Source organism: Humulus lupulus, chromosome 3 (genome assembly GCF_963169125.1).
Source record: "Humulus lupulus chromosome 3, drHumLupu1.1, whole genome shotgun sequence".
Taxonomy (NCBI): Eukaryota; Viridiplantae; Streptophyta; class Magnoliopsida; order Rosales; family Cannabaceae; genus Humulus; species Humulus lupulus.
Window position 1 is genome coordinate 278,875,144 of NC_084795.1, and position 19,998 is coordinate 278,895,141.

Sequence of the window (19,998 nt, forward strand, 5' to 3'; positions counted from 1 at the left end):
TTCGTGGCCGCCATGAGGATGGATATGCAAATCAGCGCTCTCGCAAATATTAAGCAACTCCCCACGGAGACACTGAGGGCCTACATCCAGCGATTTACTGAAGAAGCCTCCAAGACGAAAGTAGACGACGGACAGCGCCTGGTGGCACTGCAGTCCAGAATCCGGGCTGGGTCCCCCCTTTGGGATGACATGCAGCGTAGCAAGGCCGCCACCTTGGAAGAGTTCGTCAGAAGGGCCCAAGGATTCATCAACTGGGAGGAAGCCTAGATCCAGGCCTTCGGGTGGCCCCCGGCTCCTCATCCCATCCCCCAGACGTTCCCGGGACATGCGGGACAGTTCCTGGCGCAGTCCTACACCGCACCCCCCGTTGCCCCGGGACCAGCCGTCGCGCCCGGAGTCAGTTACACCTCTACGATATACGGCCCTGCCACTTCGGGATACGCCCCGGCCCAATCCACCCACTTCTCCGGTTATGGCGTCGCGTCGGCAGGGCACAGCATGGCCCCTGTCGGGGCCCAGCAGTCACAAACAGGAGTGACTGAGGCAAATGTGAATCCCTCCCGGGGGAAGCGATCGGGCAAAGGCCAGAACCGGCCCGAGCCAGTCAAGAGGGGGAAGAGGGGCTACGAGCCCCAATATTCAGAATACACCAACCTGGTGGACAACAGGGAAAACATCTATCTGGCGACAGAGAGGGCGGTTCACTACCGGAAGCCTAGCCCCATGTTTAAAGGAGGGAGGAACCCACGAGACACCAGCAAAAGGTGCGCCTATCACAAGGATGTGGGCCACACCACCGATGAATGTCGGCAGCTCAAGGATGAGATTGAAAATCTCATCAAGCTGGGGCACCTCCACCAGTGGGTAAGGATGCCCGTGGGAGTCCCGGGCCTGTTAGCAAGCCCCGGACAACCTGCGGCCCCGGGAATGACTCGGGCATACCCCCCCCAGGGGGGGTATGCACAGGGACCCCCAGCGCAGGCCCCTCAGGGGCCCCTGCCGCGCAAGTTCCCGGCCCCGGAATGCCTTATCCCTCCGGGGCAGCACCCCCTCGAGTTGACGGACATGTGGCAACCATCTCGGGCGGACCTCACCTGGGAGGCCCATCAAGAAATGACCAAAAGCGCTACCTAAGCGAGCTGGACCACGACCAGGAAGTTTGTGCCCTTGTCCAGGCTCCGGCTCAGCGCCCTAAGTTGATGAACCTCCCCATCACCTTCACGGAGGACGACGCCCGCAACGTCCACTTTCCGCACCACGACCCGCTGGTCATAGATGCTCAAATCGCCAACAAGTTGGTGTCCCGCGTGTTGGTGGATGACGGAAGCTCCGTCAACCTGTTGTTCAAGCCTGCTTTCACCGCCATTGGCTTGACGGAAGTGGATCTGGCATCGTGCCCAACCCAGATTTACGGCTTCAACGGAGATGCACTTCTCCCCATGGGAAAGATCCAGCTGCCTGTTACGCTGGGGAGTGAATTGCAGCTCTCGTTCAAGTTCTGCACCTTTGTAGTGGTGGACTGCCCCACTGCTTACAACGTCATATTTGGCCGACCCGCACTGGTCGAGTCCAGGGCCATCACCTCCATCCGCCATCTTTGCATGAAGTTCCCATGAGACAACGGAGGGGTAGGGACCATCCGGGGAGACCAAAAGAGCGCCCGGAAATGCTACCATGTGTCAGCCCGGCCCATATACATGATCCAAGAAGATCCCGTCGAACCAGTTCCCCTTCCGCCTGCTGAGAGGGCTGTAACTCCCATTTCTTTTTACAAATACATTATAAACAATTATGAAAAATAAGAGAATATATTTTTATTCATACTTTTGAGTGCATTACAATGCTAATCGAAGGCTAGAGCTATTAAGTAAAGTGGAAGAATAACTAATGAATATGCAACTATAACATTCATGGGCATCTCATTAGTATAATACCCATAGAATGATGCTAAATACAAGCAAGCAATCACTAAAGTTATGAACAATAAAGAGAAATTCATGATTAGATGATGAATTTTATCTAGAAAGGGTAAGGATTGAAGAAGTTTGCAAGTAAATGGTTGAAAGAACAAGTATTTATAGGACAAAAACTAGCCGTTATGACTGTTGGTGAATAGTGACTTGACCGTTGGGGATATAGGTGTATTCTATTGTGGGATTTTAACAATTCTAAATTGTTGAAGTAACTAACACATGAGAATAATTAATTTACGGATGTTAGAGAAACTTTTTCAGAAAAGTTTGTGAGTAAAAAATGTTAAACTAAGTAACATAAGAAGATTGGGAAATTTTCATTTTTTTTACTATTCACCAGGTACTATTCATAGTGGGTCCCACAGTAGGGTCCACATGGGTCCCACAGCGGGGTCCACCCCATGGTTCCCACATGATGATGCAGTAGTGATACAATGATGACTTTAGCAAACCACCATGTTTATATTTTGAATATTTTATTATCCCACTATGCTTGATATTTTTAATATTTTATTAGCATAGTAACCCAAAATTTTCCTATAAATAGCCCTTCCAAAATTAATCTTGAATCACAAAATCCTCATTTTCTTTCTCTTACTCTACCCAAAAATCTTCTTAACACCCTTCTAAAGTTCTAAACCTTGAAGATCTAGGTGAAGTTCTGTTCACAACGCTAGCCTACAAAAACTTTTTAGGTAAGCCCTTTCCCGAGCCTTTCATTTCAGTTATTTAGTTATTATATATGTATAGATTATTTTACTATGTCGTTATAATGCCAAAATTTATATATAGATTATTTTACTATGCCGATATGTACGCCCTGGATTTCCCACGGGCTGATTAGCAAGCCGAGCTGCGGCTTAGCCATGATTACCTCATGAACAACCCCAATACCGGAGCTTCTGTCTCGAGGTCGTTCCTCCTTAGCTCGGGAAGACCCCAAGGGCTCGCCAAGATTGCCCAAGGCTGGGGGAAGGACTCTGAAGGCCTAAGGTCGAGTCAAGTATGCAGCTCGTGGTAAAAGCTAGATATGGAGGCTATGACCCTTTATAAGGTCTACACACGCAAGGTAAACATGCATATATCAGACATCACGTGTCTGATATCCCCCTGACTTCTCGGACACGCAGCAGGAACGTGCGTATTCAGACACCCACGACTGGGTTGGGTCGTGCGGCCCATTATCTCCTTACCTATTGGTTTGACCACACTTATGTGTCAGGTTTAGGAATTAATCATGAATGTCACAGAGTTGATATGATAGATAAGAGGGTCACAGGATGACCTTCTTACCAACTCCCAGGTGCCTTCTCCTATAAATATGGAGACCCTGGGACTTAATAAGGGTTGGACTCTCAATTGTAAAAAAGGCCCTGTAATTAAATACCCAGTATAGAGCAATAATACTGACTAGTGGAGTAGAAGGATTTTAACCTTTGAACCACTTAAAAACCGTGTCTTGAGTCACCTTTCCATTTGCTAAGATCATATATCTGTTTCGGTTCATTATTATCACTAATCTCTTTCTCTTCTTCTTTTAATTACCTGTTGGCGAAGAACCGCGTCAACACGTTATAATGCCAAAAGTTATATATAGATTATTTTACTATGCCGTTATAATGCCAAAATTTATATATAGATTATTTTACTATAATGCCAAAATTTATATATGGATTATGTTACCATGCCATTATAATGCCAAAAGTTATATAGATTACTTTACTATGCCATTAAAATGCTAAAATTTATATATGGATTATTTTACCATGTCGTCATATTTTACAATGCCAAAAATTGAAATATAAACTATTTTTTTTTTTATGTATCATTATAATACTAAACTTATATAGGCTATGGTCACACTTTGGACTATTTGGACATTTATTATATGACCTTATTCCCTATTATTATGGACTGATACTATGACCTGGACATTTCCGTATGACCATGACCACGACTTTTAGACCGGGATCTTGTCATGGACAAATTATAGTATGACCATATGCCTGGACATAAAATAAACAATAAAATAAGAAAATAAGAAAAAATAGAATAACAGCAACTATAAACTAAAATTACATCATGTAGATTTTATGTAAGTTAATAGTTTGTGTTTTTATCAGGAAGCTAACAATTTCAGTTGTTTTATCAAGACGCAAGGTAAGTAGAATCCTCATCTACAATGCAAGTCTTTTATGTGTCTTATGTGCATGTATATGCTTTATATGTTATCCTGCCATGTTCTTATGCATAAGTTATTTTCAAGAATGTTATATTTATTATGCCTAAGCACGCTTAATGTTCACAAACAAGTTATTGAAAGCGTTAAAGTAGAGGTGCTGCTTGGGAGACCTAAGTCCCAAATACGTAAGGAGGGAGATGTACTTCCCTATATATAATGAATTTTTATGAGGGAGAAATTCCTTATTATCATGTTTATGTTCAGGTGGGAATGTGATTCCCTATGTAATGCCGGCAGCAGCATCCTCTAGGACCCAAAAGAAAGGAAAGTGAAAGAAAGAAAATACATAACATGTTGCACGTTTATTTTAATGCATATGAGGTAGTTATTCTGCTTACTGAGCCTTAGCTCATTAGATAATGTTTTGTATTGTAGGTAAGAGGCCCCAAATATAAATTTTTGATGAGTATACGTGGAGCCAACATGACTGTACATATGGGGCTGACCTGAAGGGAGTGGAGTTCTGCTATGCTATTTTATAAATAAACGAGAAACTTGATTTTATAATTATATTTCATTAAAAGTGTTTTGTGAACTTTATAATTTACTTAAAGATTTAAAAGTATTTCATGAACGTTGTAATTTACATAAAGCTTTTCAATTTATCGGTTGGATACATCTTCATTTCTACGTTAAGGTGTAGTAACGCCACGAAAATTATTTATAAAAGTATTAAGATTTGTATGTAAAATAAAGTTTTTATTTAGTTGTGAGTATTGTATGGTTTGAGGTTATCAACATTAGTTATGTATTATTTAATAAAGTTTTTGTAAATTCAGAATTTCAGTATTGTTATATTTAGGTTAAACTTTGTTTTTACACTATATATATGTATGTTAAGAAAGGAGGTCGTTACAAGGGCGGTCCAGGAAGAGGACGACCTGGACCCGCTGATAGGGGATGAACGCGTCCTGGAACCAATGGACGAGATAGAAGAGGTGTGCATCAGCGAAACCGATCCGACCCAGATCATCCAAGTCGGAAAAAGCATGCTGGCAGACATTCGGGCTGCCATCATCGCCCAAGTCAAGGGAAACCAGGACCTTCTGGCCTGGTCCCACTCCGACATGACCGGGATCGACTGCAATATCATTTGCCACGCGTTAAGTATTGACCCAAACGCAACCCCGGTTCGCCAGAAACACAGGCCTTTGGGGGCAGAGAGGCCCGAGGCCCTTAAGCTTGAGGTTGAGAAGCTGTCTTCCATCAACTTCATACGCGAGGCTGTGTACCCCGTGTGGCTGGCCAATCCCGTCTTGGTGCTGAAACTGAATGGGACCTGGAGAACATGCATTGACTTCACGGACCTCAACAAAGCCTGTCCGAAGAACTGTTTCCAGCTCCCTCGGATCGACCAAATGGTGGATGCTACATCTGGATACGAGATCTTGAGCTTCATGGGCGCATACTCCGGCTACAATCAGATCTCTATGCATGTGGCAGATCAGGAGCACACCAGTTTCCAGACCGACAAGGGAATCTACTGCTACATAGTCATGCCTTTCGGACTGAAGAATGCCGGAGCAACTTACCAAAGGCTAGTCAATCGGATGTTTCAGGCCCAGTTGGGGCGAAACATGGAGGTATACAACGATGATATGCTGGTCAAGTCCAAGACGTCTCGGAACCATTCGGATGACTTGGCGGAGGCTTTCCCAGTCATCCGGAAGTACGGGATGAAGTTGAATCCCAAAAAGTGCACTTTCGGCGTGGCTTCCGGGAAGTTCCTGGGCTTCATAGTGAGTTTCCGGGGAATAGAAGCCAATCCAGATAAGATCAAGGCACTAATCGACATGGCCTCTCCCCGGAAGCACAAGGACGTGCAAAGTCTGACGGAGCGAATAGCCACTTTGAGCCGTTTCGTTTCTAAAGCCACGGACAAGTACGTCCTGTTCTTCAACATCCTTCGGGGAAGCCACTGTTTCGAGTGGTCACCCGAATGCGAAGAGGCCTTTTGAAAGCTGAAAGAACACTTGGCCGAAGCCCCAATCCTGGCGAAACCGGTAGAGGGGGAGCCCCTGTATCTATACCTGGCTGTGACCGGGCACGCGATCAGCGCCGCACTGGTGCGAGAGGAAGATAGGATACAGCTCCCGGTATACTATATAAGCAGGCGATTGCTGGATGCTAAGTCTCGGTACCCATTGATCGAAAAGCTGACTTTCTGCCTGCTGATGACATCCCGAAAGCTTCAACCCTACTTTCAGGCCCACGCCATAAAGGTCCTAACCAACCATCCCCTGCGGCAGGTGTTGCAGAAGCCCGAGTCATCGGGAAGACTCCTGAAGTGGGCCATGGAGCTAAGCCAGTTCGATATATCCTACGTCCCCAGGGTGTCCATCAAGGGACAGGCCTTGGCTGATTTCATCGTTGAATGTTCTGGCACGCCTCCGGAAGAAGATATTCCCGAAGCCCCCGCTGCGCCCGTGTGGAAAGTCTTCGTGGACGAAGCCTCGAATGAGAACGGGGCCGGGGCCGGGATCGTCTTGGTATCACCGCAAGGACACCAGTTGCAAAATGCCTTCCGTTTCCAGTTCAAGGCGTCAAATAACGAAGCGGAGCATGAAGCTGTCCTAGCCGGCCTGCGCTTGGCCCGGGAGGTAGGGGCAGCGAACCTAGAAATTTACAGCGATTCCCAGCTAGTTGTCAGACAAATCTCGAGAGAATATCAGACTAAAGGCGAGAGAATGGCGGCCTACGTGACTCAAACGAGAGAAATGCTACAGGCATTCGCAGCACATTCCATCCGCCAAATCCCCCAAGAGCAAAATGTCTTTGTGGATACACTAGCAAAGCTGGCCACCGACGCCGAGGCCGAGCTGGCCGGACTGGTCCCCGTCAACCATCTCCCCGTCCTGAGCATCAGGGCCCTCGCCGTCCACACCGTCGACCACTCCGCTACCTGTCTACCGGGGAAGTTCCAAGCGACCGGGCCGCAGCCAGGAAACTCCAGTACCAAGTCCACCGATACGTCATGATGGACGGAAAACTATACCGCCGGGGTCTATCCATGCCTTACCTCAGGTACATGTCCGGGAATGAGCTGAGCGCCATTATGCATGAGGTGCATGAAGGGCTTTGCGGAGATCACACTGCCGGGCCCAGCCTATCCAAGAAGATCCTGCGCCAAGGATACTTCTGGCCAACCATGAAAAAAGACTGTATTGACTACGTCTGCAAGTGCGAACAGTGCCAAAGGTACGCGAAGGTCCCACGGGCCCCCCCAACAGAGATAACCTTGATGAATAGCCCCTGGCCCTTCGCAGTGTGGGGGATTGATCTCGTTGGATCTCTCCCGATCGGAAAAGGAGGGGTAAAGTATGCCATCGTGGCTGTGGATTATTACACGAAGTGGGTTGAGGCGGAGCCCATGAACACAATCACTTCCAAAAAGGCCTTAGATTTCATCATCAATAACATAGTGTGTCGGTATGGCCTCCCCTAAATACTCGTGTCCGACAACGGGAAGCAGTTCGACAGCGCCCACTTCACGGATTTTTGCGAAAGGCACGGTATAGTGAAGAGCTTCTCCACGGTTGCCAGACCCCAGGCAAACGGGCAGGCAGAAGCTGTGAACAAAATCCTAAAGGGGACACTGAAGAAAAAGCTATAGGCCTGTAAGAGCAAATGGCCCGAGGAACTGCCCCGCGTACTATGGGCTTACCGGACGACCGAGCGGACGTCAACCGGACACACCCCCTACTCTATGGTCTATGGATGCGAAGCCGTCATCCCAATCGAGACGACCGTCCCGTCCCACCAACGTGACACGTATGATCCCACCCAGAACCACGCCTTACTCCAAGAATCACTAGATCTCATCGAAGAGATCCGGGAAGAGTCGCAGGTGCAGCTGAAGATGTACCAAGGCAAGATCGCGCGACACTTCAACTCCAAAGTCAAGAGCCGTAAGTTTGAAACCGGTGACTTGGTCTTGCGGAGAGTCTTCCCTGCTACTCAAGATCCGGGAGTGGGGGTTCTGGGCCTAAATTGGGAGGGGTCGTATGAGATCCAACACGAGGTGTGCCCCGGAACGTACCGCTTAAAGCGGCTCGATGGCTCGGAAGTCCCGCGAGCCTGGAATGCGAAGCATCTCCGTAAATACTATCAATAGTCAGGGAGCCTTTCCCAGTTTAACGTTTTCGTTGTAAACAATGTACGCCTCAGGGCGAACCTTTTCCAAACAATGAAAATGACGTGTGCAAAACGTCATAAAGAAATATTGTGAAAATCCATGCTAATCTTTCTCAAGTGACCCTAGACCCGTCTCCGCTCACTTGCGGGGGGTATCCCGGGTGTAAGCAAACACCTGGCGGGGCGCAAGCTTAGGCTAGTCCCGGCTCGGACCACCAAGGTCCGGGCGATGCAAACCCCACGGTCCCACCCCGAACGAACAATGTCTGGGGGTATAAAAACGAAGGACCGGGCATGAGGCCGGTCCCTGTAATGCCCTGGATTCCCTAATATGGTTTAATGGCCGGATTAGTAGGCCGGGAGGGCCATAACTGTTTAATTGTGCTATTAAATGTGTTTATGCATATTCATGAGAATTATATGATAATATGACGTTAAATGCATGCATGTGAGTCCACATTTGTTTACAGGGGTGTTTTGGTAATTTGGCCCGTTGAGGGTATAATTGAATATTTGTTTGCATGTCAATGATATATATATATATATTGTGAGGCCACATTATAATGTGGATTGGTTCGAGTATCTCGGCATGAGACGATCTTTAAATATGATTTATCGATTTGGTCATAACAGGTTTAGGCTCGGGGCTCGGGGTGATTTTAATGGTTAGAGCGTTACCAGGGATTTTAGGGTAACGGGATATGAATTATTGATGTTTGAGAATATTGAGATTAGCGGGAATTAGGAAGCGTTAATTATGATTAACGGGTTAAGCGGAAAGTACCAATTTTACCCTTAGAATAGTTTGAGAAGCTTTAGACGACTCAAGGGTATTTTGGTCATTTAAGGGTGGACATATATGACTTAGGTGGCTGTTGGCTATAGAAAGTTGTAGACTAAAACAGAACAAAAAAAAAACAGAGGAAATCTTCTTCCTTCCCGTACGTTACTCCTCTTCATATTTCTCTTTGGTGTTTTGAGCTCAAGGTGGGATATCAAGCTAGGGAACTCCAAGGCTGAGTTAGTGGACTTAGTTTAGCTGTTGAGGAAGGTTCAAAGCAGGTTTCAAGGTGAGTTTTAGTCACTTATTTCAGGTGGTGCTCTATTTTTATCTTTAGATTTTCAGCCTTTGATTCTTGTTGGAAGTTTGGATTTAAAGGGGTTTAGATTGGGTTTTGATGTGAGGGAGTTGTGGGTGATGTTTAGAGGTTTAATTGGGTGTTAGGTTGGTGTTTTGGATTGGTTTGAAGGGCTGGTTTCATGTGAGAATGCAGGGGAGGTCGAGCTGGTGCGTGCTGATTTCTGGGCTGATTTGCGAAATGAGCCGCGGCCTGGCTATGGTGTGCCGCGGCCTAAGTGGGCTTCAGAGGTGGAAACACCTCTGTCAGGAGGGTAAGCCGCGGAATGGCTCTGGTGAGTCGCGGCCCATCAGGGAAATTTTGGCCAAAATGGTGTTTTAGCTTGGGGATTCAAACTTTAGGCCTCGGGGTTGAACCTAGTACCCAGTTGGATAGTGTTTGGTGTCCCGAAGGCTAGATTTTGGTTTGGCTACCCTCTGTTATCATTTTATTGATGAATCCTATATTTTGGTTATGACCAGGTGACCGTCAGGGACTTTAAAGGTTGATCATTCTCAGGGGTCGTTCATATAATAATTTTCACTCAAACCAGAGGTAAGAAAACAATGTATGGATACAGTTGCACCCTGTATTGGTATATGACATGCATGGTTTGTTATTGAAGCATATTGGTTGATATATGTGGACGTAGATTGCATACTAAATGCTAGCGAATGTTGATTTCCTATTTATGGCACTGACTAGTCAGGGACCGACTCTAAAGTCGATGAACACGCATTGAATGGTTCTATGGCATTAATGCGGGACCGACCCTAAGGTCAAAGAACTTATAAGCGCTTGCCTGGTCTAAGACCAAATGTTCATAGACAAGGTATATGACCCCGGTGACTGTTTGTCACATGGTTGGGGGACGCTGTCCTTAGTTACGACTCTAGAGTCGGGAGGAAGGTTATGTTGGTGACCAATCACCATGCACCTATCCTGATCAAACTTGTGAATGCACTACTTATCAATTAAGCCCTGGTGACCCTATCGTCACATGGCTAGAGGGAGCTGTACCCACTATTGTGACTTTTGGCTATTGTCACCTATCTGTTTTGGACTGTTGATCCTGAGTGATTATTATGATTACTGTTGATATTATATCATGCCTTATTGTGTTTTCTTGCTGGGCCTTGGCTCATGGGTGCTATGTGGTGCAGGTAAAGGAAAAGAGAAGCTCACCCAACCCTGAGTGGAGAGCTTGGGCGATGTTGTGTACATACTAGGCCGCTTGACCACCACGGTCAGGGAGTTCTCAGAGGGACTAGGGGTTTACCCTATTTTTGCCGCTTAGGCCGGCGGGGACTGTATATTTGAAACAGTAGCAACTCTTTTGTATTATGAACATCTTGTAAACATTTTGAAAGGCTCATGAGCAGTTTATTTACTTAATGAAATGTACCCTTTCCTTTTTACTGGTTTTCACCTTAACCTAATAATAACACCTATATCACGTTTTTAACTAAAGGACTCGGGTAGCGGGTCAAATTTCCGGTTCATTGTTCACCGTAACTATTCTGGGGTAGCCAGGGCGTTACAGTCCCACCCCGGACGAACGACGTCCGGGGGTATAAAACAGAGGATCGAGCCCAAGGCCGGTCCCACCCCGAATGAACGACGTCCGGGGGTATAAAAAGGAGGACTGAGCCCGAAGCCGGTCCCACCCCGGACGAACGACGTTCGGGGGTATAAAATAAAGAGGATCGACCCAAGGCCGGTCCCACCCCGGACGAACGATGTCCGGGGATATAAAACGAAGGACTGAGCCCGAGGCCGGTCCCACCCTGGATGAATGACGTCCGGGGGTATAAAACAGAGTACCGAGCCCGAGGCCGGTCCCACCCCGGACGAACGATGTCCGGGGGTATAAAACGGAGGACCGAGCCCGAAGCCAGTCCCACCCCGGACGAACGACGTCCGGGGGTATAAAATAAAGAGGACCGACCCAAGGCCGGTCCCACCCCGAACGAACGATATCCGGGGAAATAAAATAAAGAGGACCGACCCAAGGCCGGTCCCACCCCGGATGAACGATATCCGAGGAAATAAAATAAAGAGGATCGACCCAAGGCCGGTCCCACCCCGGACGAACGATGTCCAGGGATATAAAATGAAGGACTGAGCCCAAGGCTCATCCAAGTCGGACAATTGATGTTTGGGAGATAGAAGCATCCGGTTTTCCCCAGGGCAAAGCCATGGCCTAAAACTGATAAAAGGAGAACAAAGCTCCAAGTTAAACTAAGCCCCGATGGCCCTGGACTTGGTGCCAGGATTTAAAACTCGGTAAGTCGTTGGGTCTCGTCCAGGCCGTTGGAACCGGAACTAAAACCTCACAATCAATTAATTGCGGCAAAAGAGGATCGACCCAAGGCCGGTCCCACCCCGGACGAACGATGTCCGGGGATATAAAACGAAGGACCGAGCCCGAGGCCGGTCCCACCCTGGACAAATGACGTCAGGGGGTATAAAATAGAGTACCGAGCCCGAGGCCGGTCCCACCCCGGATGAACGACGTCCGGGGGTATAAAATAAAGAGGACCGACCCAAGGCCGGTCCCACCCCGGACGAACGATATCAAGGGAAATAAAATAAAGAGGACCGACCCAAGGCCGGTCCCACCCCAGACGAACGATATCCGGGGAGATAAAATAAAGAGGATCGACCCAAGGCCGGTCCCACCCTGGACGAACGATGTCCAGGGATATAAAACAAAGGACCGAGCCCAAGGCTCATCTAGGTTGGACAATTGATGTTCGGGAGATAGAAGCATCTGGTTTGCCCCAGGGCAAAGCCATGGCCTAAAACTGATAAAAGGATAACAAAGCTCCAAGTTAAACTAAGCCCCGATGGCCCTGGACTTGGTGCCAGGATTAAAAACTCGGTAAGTCGTTGGGTCTCGTCCAGGCCGTTGGAACTGGAACTAAAACCTCACAATCAATTAATCGCGGCAACAGAATAAAATTTCTACTTAGAACAACGGGAGGAAGCCTACATAAAAACCAGAGAAGGTAGCAGTGTTCTAAATTTAATTACAAGCTAAAAACACTAATAAAATTACAAGGCCGGGGTTCGGGCCTACAGCTCATCCGCCCGGAGGTCCGCAGCCTCCCTCTCCTTGGCCTCGAACTCGGCCCGCTTCAACTCCGAATCAGGGAAGACAAGGAGGTTCATACTCTTGTCCTTGCACCAGGCCATGTAGATGGCCTCGTCAAAGGTGACATCCAGCAGGCCCTCGGCCTTCTCCTTTTCGCAACGGGTGGTTTCGTGCGCCGCCTTCTCCTGAAGTAAAGAATCGCCCAGTTCGCAGACTCGGACCTTCAGGGCTTGGATCTCCTCCTTATCCAAGACGGACTGAGCCGCGGCCATCTCCAAAAGCGTCGGCCGTTCATCGGCCTCCTTCGATTTCCAGGACAACTCCTCTTCCAACCCGGCCTTGGTGCGGTCGAGCTCCTCGCGCTCTGTCTTTGCACGGGTCACCTCTGTCTGGGCACGGGCCACCTCCCGGCCAAGAGCCTCCTTGGCAGCCTCCCTCTGATTCACGGCCGCCTCCAACTCCAGCTTGGCCGTCTCCATCTTTATGGCCAGCTCGGCCACCAGATCGGCACTCCTTTGGGACAACAGGTCAACCTGAAGCAAAGAAAAGTTAGAAAATAAAACCCTTGTCAACAAGCAAGGGAAAGAATGTAAGAGAAGTGAAAGTTACCGCGGTGGCCTGGTGGCGGAGCGCCTGGGAGATGAACAGTACGTCCGGGTTGGCTATCGTGGCGTACCTCTTGAGCTGGAGGTTGGACATGCTGCTCCCAACCTGGTCTAGCAGGTCAGCCGCCAGGGGGGTGTCCTGGCCAAGTTTAGGGCAGAACCCCGCTTCGACGGCTGGCCGATCCACGATTGGCTGTGGAGCGCTAAACTCGGCAGGACGCTCCGCGAATTCGACCTGACGACGGATCGTCAGAGCCTTGTAAGTTTCGTCCCTCCAGCACTGGCCGTTTTCCCAGGTCCGGTTGATCAGCTGGAACTGCTCGTCCCGCAGGGTTGACTCCCCCTCCTCGGGAAAAGTCGGGCGTATGGGGAGAACAGGCAGTGCAGGGATTTCCTTCGCGGCCAGCCGACTCTCACCATGTGACTCTTCAGCCGAGCCAGCTCGCCTCGTCCGGGGCCTCTTCCCGGTGTTGCCCTCTACGGCGCTAGCATCCGGGCCCCTCTTCCCCAAGCTCCGGCTGACCGCCGTGCCCGCCTCCAAGTTAATCACGCGGGGCTAGGCGCAGGCGGAGACTGCTTCAGGCTCCATGGCCTGGAGGGGGACCGCGGCTAGAACTCCTTCGCCGGGACGGAACTCCGTCCCGAACAGTTCCTTGGTAAGGTGGGGCTCCGAGCCCGTCACCTCGCTGTTCTTCCTGGCCGCCCTGTCCTTGATGAGCCGCCTCATTTCGCTGGCAGGGGTTGACATATCGGAGTCCCCTGCAAAAGTACAGAAAAAGGAGTTAAGGCGATAAACCAAATAGATGAAAACACGCAAATCAATGTTAGAAATGACCCGGGACAAACCCTCATCTAGGCCCCGGGCGTGACTCAATTCCTCTAAAGCAAATGAGTGGACTCGATCCCCTATGTCGCCCAGGTTCAGGAAGCCCCCGTACTGGAGGAACCCGGAGAAGAACATGAGTACCTCCGAGCCTACGGGGACGGGAACTGAAGGTCTCATCTCCCCATCGGCCCCAAACGCGGGGCCTGGGGGTACTAGCCTATCCCTAGCTAAGTCCCCGACTCGGGGAGCATAAGTTAAAATTAAATGGGAGTTACCTCGCCCCGATACGCTAGCCCCGAGAGTCCCAATGTTTGGTAGGGCATCTTCAAAGAGCTCCTCCAGCTCCTCTGAGGTGGCCGCCTCTGTAGGGGCCTGATCCTTCTTGCGCCGGGCCGCATCGGCTCGCGCCACCCTTTCCACACTGGCAATGTGGTCCAGGGCCAACTACTCCTGGACGTCGGCGTTCTTCTCACAGGGGATGCCCCGAAGGTTCGGGATAACAATGGTCTGGGTGGGCACGAGCATCCCGACCAGTCGGAGATTGTCGTTCGTGACATAGCCACCCACGTCCAGATCCTTCGCGCTCAACTCAGAGTAAAACCTCCTCCTTTCCATGATGAACTCGGTAAGAGAAGTTTGAGCGAAAGGCCCTGCCACCCGGAAGATACGATAAGAGACGACTAAAAAGGATAAGGAGTAAAAGAGAGGACCAGAATAATACTTACCCACTCGCTGGAAGTCCAGCAGCAGCGTGGGGTTCTTGTCCACGAGAAACCCGGACGTCAGGAACCAGTAATGCCTGACGTCCGGGGGATGCCTCCAGGAGCTGGTAGGAGCGGGGTAGCCACTCCACGACTTCAGTCTATAAAAGTCGTCCAGAGTCTTGTCCTTGACGTTGACCTGCGGCTCCAGCTTGTAGAAGTACAGGATCTCTGCAGGGGTGGGCTCCGCGACCTCCTTCACGATGCAAAACACCCGCCATCCAGAAAGTAGCCGGTACGCTTGAGGCAGAAGCTAGAATGGCGCAATTCCCATGTACGTCAAGAACCGCATGAAATATTCGTGAAGCGGGAGCTATAAGCGGGAGCGTAGCTCCCGTGCTGATATGACCGGCGCTCCAGGCCCTGAATCCTTCCACGGACGTATGCTCCAGCTCCTCGATCCTGGCCATGCGGTTGTGAAAGAGTCCAAGAGTTTATTCAATGCCCAGATGCTGCTCTAGGAGCAGCATCATCCGGTAGTTCCGGAACAGGTTGGGCGTCACGTCCATTTCCCACCTGTTGCCCTTGGGCGTCCGGGTTCCAGAAACGACGACAGGGGCCCTATTAACCTCTTCTTCAGAATGGAGCGTAACGCCCGTTGCCATAGATGATGATCTGGGAACAAAGAAAGAAAGCCAAGCAGTCAGTACCTGAACCCAAGAAAGTCGGTCAAGGTACGGGGGGTCTCCTAAGGACTGCTTGGAGCCCCATCGGATCAGGTCCGGGACTCCAAAGAGCCACGGGACCTTGATCGGGAAAGAAGGAGACTACTAAGACTCGCCCTCTGTCCGGGAAGCATCTGGATACAGAGCAACCCAAACTAGGCGGCCTTCCTAACAACTCCTAAACGTAAAGCCTAAACGCACGCATTAAAAGAACATAAGTTCTTAAAGTTGTCAAGAGAATTAGGAGGACTTATTATGAGTTGTCGGCCGTAGAAGATGATGACTGTCCAGCTATAAGAACGGCAGAACCTCGTTCTTGAAGTGGTGTAGCCAGTGTAGCAGTTCGTCGACAGGACAGACCCGAGATGCGTCTTCAGGAAGAAGGGCAGAAGTTGGGGTTCTGGGGAACAGGCGGCGGCGCAGAGTTAACAGATGGCGATATATGTCGTCGGCGATGTCGGACATGCAAGGCTCGAGTAGTGTTTGTCGGTTCTTAAGCTGGTTCGAAAGTGTAAAAGTGCCAAATTTGGTTTTCGTGGGGTATTTATAATGGCCCTAAGTCCTGGCCCCCGATCCAACGGACAAGTGTCTCTTCATCGGACGGTCAGGAATCGCGCAGGGACATTTATGAGTCCTTTCAGGTTGGATCCTCGCCATCTCAGATCTAATGGCCCAGAAGTGGCTGATGCCAAAGGTCGCCCCATCCTACGGTCCACCTCGTCCCAGGGACATTAATGATGGACCCCCGTGCGGATGGGCGCCTCGTGACGTGCTCTGACATACTAGCCTAGGCCTAGCGACCCTTGAGAGGGCTAGGTGACCTTTCAAGACCCGTGCAGCAATCGCCTGGTGACACGTGTATCCTTGCCATAAAGCGGGACAAAGGTAAACGTCCCCGGATCGTGGTAAACGATTCGGGCCAAACATCTAGCTAGTGCCATGGCCCGTTATCATGGACCCGCGATCTCGGGCAGGAACTGGGGAGGCAACCATGCGAGCTTCCTAGGAACGATGCAACCCTCCCCCTGGCAGACCTAGGCGAAGGCTTGGGGGGTAAATGTTTTCCCCATTTCCTGCATGGGCTTGAGGCCTTTGTCCAAGCCCATTGTTAGGGGCCATGTAAGCATGCAGGCCCGGCCCAAGGCCTCTTGGTACGGAAAATGTCCGAGGGGAGGGGTATGGACCGGGGGTGCATGTCTGGTCCCGTTTGAGGGGTCCGACATGGCCCTCCGAGTTCCGTCCTCCGGGACAGTCGTCCGGGTGATGTACAGATCATTCGGATCCCCCACGACCTACGCATCCAGGTCCCAGACCCTGGTACGGTCCGGGCCTGTGGTAAATGAAGAAGGACAAAGGTAAACAGACCCGGATCACCTCATCCCCGGTTGGAGGGGTCAAGCATCCCGGACCCTGAAGCCGCCCCACTCCGCATGGGCGTTGTCCCCACTTTTCACCTACAAAAAAGGCCACCTCGGGATTGCACGCCGTTGTTTCAGGTCAGCGCTGCCAAGTACTCTGTGTGACGCCCCACATCACTATGGCTGCTTTCTGGAATGACGACTGGCCCTACAAACCAACATGAGTCTTTCCAGCATGCTTTTTCCTCACTCGCACACTTCCTGGGAAAACTTCCCAGGAGGTCACCCATCCCTAGATTACTCCAGGCCAAGCACGCTTAACTTTGGAGTTCTCAAGTGATGGGCAACCGAAAAGAAGATAGATCTTCGTGATATAGGTAGTACCCATCAATCCATTTAAGCCCTCTTCAACTGTGTAGTCCCATACCTACACAGTCTTAGAATCATCACACTTGACCTTCCCCAAGCGGTGTGGGATTGCACAGCTTACCTGATCTTTCCTCTTACGGATCACAAGATTCTGACTGTCACACTCTGACTGGTCTTGTCTCTTGAATCTGCCTCGTAACTCGAAATGTCCATACCAAAAGCACTGTTTTGTCGGGCGAGATATAGCTCTTGAGTCAACTTATTGGGCCTTAGCTGGTCTGGAATTCATGTATTTTGTATCTTTTGTATTGGGCTTCCACTAAAAAGGCCAAGAGTATCCATATCTCCGATGGGCCCGGGTCGTACCCGGCCCAGACCCAGTGTTCCCATAAGCCTATAAATATAAGCTACAGAACACTGTAAAAAGGATCTCCCTTCATCTGAGATACAGTAACCCTGTCAAAATACAGAGGGAAACTCCATTGTAAAAGGTTTTTCAAGCTCTAATACTACAGACTCGTGGACTAAGGCTAGTTAATGCCCCAACCACGTAAAAACCCCGTGTTAATCTTCAGCTTTCATTACAATTATCCTTAAGTAACATTTATTAATATAGTTACCGAAAATCTCGGTTAACAAAGCTAAAAAGGTAAAATTAAATGGAGCAAGGAAGCAACTATACTTCTGATAAGTAGATGGCTTAATACATCTAAGGATGCCATCATCGGGAATGACCAAACTTCTAAAAATTTCTAAGATTGGATTGCAGAATACTTCAATACCAACCACAAAGATGAGCAAACAAGAATTGGAAAGCAATTCAAAGACCATTGGAATAAAATGAATCAAAAGGTGGAGCGTTTCAATGGGTGTTATAAACAAGTACAACAAGCACGTCACAGTGGTTGGTTGTAATGACCCACTAATCTAGACTATTTGGACCATTAACGAAACTATACATAAAACTTACATTTTTACGAAAATACCATAATTTTATTGAGTAACTTGTAAAATAAGAGTTACTTACAAATAAATAGAATACTAAGAAGGATATGGGATCCCATTGTCTTTAAAAACAAAACATGATTTAAAATAAAAGACATTACATAAATGGTGCGGAAAATACATGTAAAAAGACATAAAACAGAAACTACATCCTCAAATCGAATAATGCTCGGCCCCTTGACTCCATTCACCATCGATACACATCCTCTAAGCGTCACGAATCTTACCGCCTCTAAAGCTTATTTTCCTGCACATAAAACAAAAAGGAATGAGCCTAATGCCCAGCAAGGAAAATCTAACACATAGTCATAAACATAACTTCATAAGAAACATAAAGACTTAACATAATACATATAACATACACTTATTATAATGGCCATTATTACTTGGGGTCCCATAGACTAAACAAGCATATGCCCATGGGATTAGTGGGGTCCTACTAGCTAAGTAGGTCATATGCCCATAACCCATTTGGGGTCTTGTTAGTCATATGGGTCATATGCCCAAGCCTACAAACATACATGCATACATATCATAACACATTTAACAACATAAAACATAAGATAACATAAGCATATAACATATTGATTCTAGCCTATTTTCCTTACCAAAGTTACCGGGATATGTGGACTGAGTTGGGACTTTTGGAACACTCCTAATAACCATAATGAACAAGAGTGAGTTGAAAGAAGAAAAGAGATGAAAAGGAAAATGGGAAGACTAAACCATTTGAGAATCATGCTTACCGAAACTTATGTGCTCAAGAACTTAGATTCCCTAACCAAAATGAAGATTAAGGTTAGAGATTGAGTAGAAGACTATGAGAAAGAAAATAACATAATACAGAAATGAACTAGAGTTTTGGTTACCTCAAAGACTTGAAAGACCAATCTACACCTCAACCGAAATACTATAGAACCTCACTTCCCAAAGTGTTTGATAAGCTTATGATGTTTAAACTTATGATTTTCCCAAACCAGGTGTTTACACTCTCACACTCTCTTAACACTAGCAGCTTCAGAACTTAGAGCAAAAGGTGAGTAATGGTTGGGTACTAGGTCCTATTTATAGAGTTTGGGAAAGAAAGTATCTTGATTTTACTTGAATAAAAATAATGGCTTTTTAGGTGAAAATCATTTGAATAATCGTTCAGCAGAGGCTGAAGACTCGTTCAAAAGATGTTGGACTTTTGAAGAAGTTTGAATGGCTGAAAGGAAAAGAATTCAAAAGAGTTTGAATTCATGCTGGAGGAGGCGATATATCGCCCCCTGTAGGCGATATATCGCCTGGGCCAGTATGCCCGAGGCGACAGTGCATCGTCTCGTGTTTTCCGTATCTACGTGCTGCGATATATCGCTCCCTATAGCTGCGATATATCGGCACACGCTGAATATTTAAACACGAAATTACACATTTTTAGCTAAGTTTGAATGGAGTAAACAGCCTTGACTAAGCCCTCAACGTACTCAAAGCTGCTGACTGACCCTATAACATTCAAACTTTACTCCTTATTAAATTTAATCCTCAAAAATACTTAATCCTTAATCACCATTCATAACATGTGCTTAAAATCCTATTGGTTGATATCTAAACCTTATAGTATAATAAATATAATCCTTAATATCAGTCACATTAATCAAACCTTAGGTTATACTTAATATTCTTAAACTATAGATTAAACTTAGAAAATCTATAAGTACTACTATGAGTGTCCAAATAATTCCCGGTCTGAACCAAAAATCCACAGTAACAAAGATAATACTATACATACTATAATACTACTAAACAATTAGCTAAGTAAAGTTCTTGGACTCTACATTGGTCTGATGAGCAAATTCTTGAGAA